This window comes from Astatotilapia calliptera, chromosome 16, assembly GCF_964374335.1.
Source record: "Astatotilapia calliptera chromosome 16, fAstCal68.1, whole genome shotgun sequence".
Classification (NCBI taxonomy): Eukaryota; Metazoa; Chordata; class Actinopteri; order Cichliformes; family Cichlidae; genus Astatotilapia; species Astatotilapia calliptera.
Window position 1 is genome coordinate 20669673 of NC_137437.1, and position 4948 is coordinate 20674620.

The window sequence follows — 4948 nt, forward strand, 5'->3', positions numbered from 1 at the left end:
CTCTACCACACTATCAGCACTAGATTATCCTTTTCCCTGAACAATACTATACCTTTTACAATCCTTAGGTAACAAATTGTGTCTGCATGGAGGCAATGCATGCTGCTTGATCTCTGAACCTCAAACTACAGTCATTTGGACTTTTCCCCCCCTTTTTTTGGAGAAGTCCTCGCTGTGGAGGAAGTTAGGAAATATAACATTGCAGTATTAAAAAGGTTTTGTGCAGGAATTCCTCTTGTAGACATTTACTACCGTATTCAATAGTTTGCATTTGAATTGGCTGCGTTAGTGGCATGGCAGTGGTTAGCAAAAGTAGCTCAGATAATAAAATGATATGGCCAAGCTGTAAGGTTATTAGTTTGAACCCTGGCATTTATTGATATGTTATAACTATGATTAAGCACAAAATAATAGGAACACTGACTAAACTATGTTAACTTATATCAGATAATACTCAGAGACTTGGGTGCGACCTACACTCGTCAGTAGTTTTCCTCTGTTCTAACACTGCTCTTCAGTTTATGGGTGGTCTGGACATGCCTGGGCTTCACCTGCAGGTGGGGTCTCCTGTGCCTGCTGTATCAGACTCATCATCTAACTGAATTTAAGAACCAGCTCCAGTATTCCATCTCTGCCAAATTGCTGTTTATTGTAGAGCGGTAATCAGGCTCCTTCATGGTTTTAGTGCCCCGCTGAGTTTACGCAGTGATTACATCCTTACTGTCTTGTTTTCCAGTCGTTCTTGTACAACTTAAAAGCACAGTCCCTCCAAGATACACTTACCTGTTTCCACAAAACTGGTCTATTTCATCTGGAAGATTCTGGCCAAACACTCACCTCTCTGACTCGCCTGCTTGTTCGCCCTCCAGTGGTGCTGAACTCCCACAGAAACCTGACCAGTAGCTCCCCCTTTGTGTTCTCCTTCCTTCTTCCAAGTAAGAATACTGACCTGCACTATTAAGCAATCGATGACTCACATTGTGGCCTGGACTAATTCTCCAGAGGTGTGGACTCGAGTCACATGACTTGGACTCGAGTCAGACTCGAGTCATTAATTTTATGACTTTAGACTTGACTTGAAAAAATGTTCTAAGACTTGTGACTTGACTTGGACTTTTACACCAATGACTTGGGACTTGAATTGGACTTGAACCGGTTTACTTGAAAAGACTTGATATTTTACCCCAAATATAAAATCTAACATGCATATTATATAGAGATTGAAAATGTGACGTCATTCACGGGTAGAACCGCAAAGGATTCTGGGAACTCGTGGCAAGCGGTACTAGCGCACGCAGGCTTTCAATTAAAATCAGTTATACAGCGATAAAAAGAAACACAAAAATGTCAAGAAGCCGTTGTATGATTAACTGCAATAGCAGGTCGCATGACAGCCACGGGAAGCCGACGGGTAAAGAGATCGGTTGTTATCGGATTACGTCGTTGAAGAGAAATTGTTCAAGCCATGTTTCCGAAGTAACAAAGACCCGACGGATGGCCTGGATTGCAGCCATTCAAAGATCAAATATAACATCCCAGAACACTCCAGCTCACAGGTTAGTCTGCTCCAAGCATTTACACGAAGGTCAGTGTTTTTTAGTAGTTAATACGTCATTTTCATAACATAATTGGTGATATAGGTTACAAGCAAGTCTGGAGCTGAACAGAAATTGTCGCGCTATGCTCCTTTATTTATTGTGCATAAATAGTGAATTGTCCTGACACAATATTGCGTTTCGCTTCTGTTATTATGGTACATTGACAAAAACATATACTTTTATTCACAGGATAAAACAGGTTTTTTGTATCACTAATTGCCCAGTACGATTACAGCATACAATATTGTTGTCACTGCTACATTTCTGTGATGCTACCAGAAATTATTTCCACTACTAATTAATTACCGTTGAGCTCAAAGGTCCTATTAATAAACGGTTAACGAATGTGTATTTATGATGACGATTTGTGAGACTGGTAAACTTATGATACGTACGATGGTCTTTCGTTCTACACGGTGCATTTCAAGGTCCTGTACCCATCCGTCGGTAAACTGTACCTGGGCTTGTTGCAGTGACCTGAAGTTACTAAACTTCATGAGTGTATGCGCTCACTCCAAGAACCGTGTAATTATAAATATGCATATAAATATGCTATGATGAGATAGCTGACTTCATCTAACTAGCAAATGTTGTCCAGGCTACGTTGGTGATACAGTTTTTTTTTAATGTGTATATTTTTGTCATGCGATTTTAAAGCTGGTCCTACAACCGCATCCAAGAATAACATGCAGCTTATCTCAGAACTGTCGGTGAAAATTATTCTTGGAGCTAGGTTTAATTGAGCTGCATTTTATAGAGGTGCAATTTCACAATTTGTGTATATTTTCTAAGTTCACTATTTTGTATGTGTTGAGAAAAACACAGATTTTAAAATTACATGGTCTAATATTTACATTTAGCATATAACTGCAACATTATTTTTTCGTTGTTTTTTTTTTTAAAGACTCGAAAGGACTTGAAATTCAAAGTTTCAGACTTGTGACTTGACTCGGACTTTTACACCAGTGACTTGAGACTCGACTCTGACTTGCCTGACATTACTTGAGACTTGACTTGAGACTTGAGGATAAAGACTTGAGACTTACTTGAGACTTGCAAAACAATGACTTGGTCCTACCTCTGTAATTCTCTCTCCAGTCCCACCAATCCCCTACACGTTTCACTTGTCACTCCTAATTAAATGCAAATAAAACTGTAGAACTATAAACTGTCAAGTCTCAGGTTCTGCTTCAGGGACTGCAAACTGCCATTGCCTTTCAAGGCCATGACCCTTGGATAAAATAATGCATCAGTAACTGAAGGGAAATGTTGCATTTAACTGCATTTCCCTGTTGCACACGGAGATCCACCAGTCCTTTATGTGGAAAAAACTTTTTCAAAACTAAATAAACCATTTATCATAGACCTTAAAACCAGAAAAACAAGACGCTGAAAGAAAAGGGCTTCTTGTGTATGTATAGGTTCTCAGTCAACCTGGTTGTGGTAGTCTCAGGTCCTTCCAAGCCTCAAGCACCAGGACTGACACATTATCATTATGAAATGGATAAATACATTCAAATTAAAGGGATCAGTTAAAGTAGTACAAATGGAAGACCATGGAGAAGGTTTATGGATGTAGTAAAGGAGGACGTGTAGAGGGTTGGTGTGATAGATGATCAGATTACCTGTTTTGGTGACCCCTAAGGGAGCCATCCAGAAGAAGAATTATAACAGCACCACAACAAAGATAAAGACACACAATTACAGCTAAAGACTGCACTTTAAAAAATCACTGTTATACTGAGTAACATTATAGAAAAACAAAACCTAGTCAACCTATAAACCTGTGAAGAACCACCTTTCTGAACCCCCATTTTTGTCTGATTCCAAGTCGAGTCCAAAGCAGGACCTCAAACCCAACTATAGCTACCAGCTCTCTTATCTGTGAGGGAGCTGGAGGAGGCAGCCTAACCAGAGCTGCTAAAATGATTCATGTTACAGTGAAACATGTTTGCCAGATGTTTTACCCTGAGAGTCCCAATGAGCTAGGCTATACGCAACTGTTGGCCGACCATCGATGACAGTTCAGGATGTATTAAATGTTGTTGGAACTGAAGAAGAACCAGTGAAATGTGGTTTCATTAGTTTCTGCTGGTGACTTTTGATGTGGTTCCACCAATATCTCCTCACCCCCAGGCAGATGGCTGCCCATCCCTGAACCTTGTTTTGCCAGATGTTTCTTCCTGTTAAAAGGGTGTTTTTCCTTCCCACTGTCATTTAATTCAAGTTCACAGGCAATCATGTCATTGTTGGAGTTTTCTCTCTAATACGACAGGGTCTTTATTTTACAGCGTAATATGCCTTGAGTATGGCTTGTTTGGAAGGGTTGGTGGGTTTTCCCAAAAAAGAACATGCCAGCACAGCTTAGGTTTGGAAAGGTGCATCTGAAAAACTTCTGGTAAAATGTCTTTTGGACAGACAAGACCAAAGACAAGATGTTAATAATGCAGAGCACCATGTTTGTCACAAACCAAACATAGCCTACTGACACCTCGTACTGTCAAGCACAATGGAGGAGTGACGATTTGGGCTTATTTTGCAGCCAGAGGACCTATAGAGCAGTCACTGAGACCACCTATGTGCACTAAAGTATTCTAGGGTCAAAGGCGAGGCTACGTGTTTGGCAGGTAAAGCTCGGACAAAACTGGATCATCCACCAGGACAACGATCCAATGGTCAAAGTAGAAAATTTACAACAGAATGACTGAAAAAGAGTCATAGTGCTGCAATGGCCCAGATACCAGATCCCAACCTGACTGAAAAGCTGTGGTGGGATCTAAGAGAGCTGTGCATAAAAACAGTGAACTGAAGCAATGTTCTTCAGTGATGTGAGAGACTGATAAGGATACATTTACTTAAATGTAAGTCCTGGCTTTGAATATGTTTTATTGTCCTGACATATAAAACCTTAGAATTGACGTGGGGTGTAATTTTTATTTATTTTTATTTATTTTACCATGGCTACACACAAATATGATAGTTGATGTCTGAAACTGTATTTTTACGTGGAGGTTTTAAGCATATATGATCACTTTCGCCAAAATGATTCTCTCTCTTTATTTTATATTATCCTAAACCGAGTAGACTATTATAAGAATATGAACTGTGGAAAATTCTTATGGGCATTTTTCATTTCACGATATGATTTTTCACGATATAATTAAATAAATAACGCATTTTTTAAAAATTAAGATATTCTCTCCCGGTTTAGAGACTTTATCCACATTTGTTCTTTTCACCTCTCTGTCCTGCTGTTTGTTATGAGCAGGGCTACCACACAGTACAGCGTGTCCTCACTTGACCCCGTGCAGACCGGAAATGCTGTAACACATCTGCTGACCAAGTGTCTC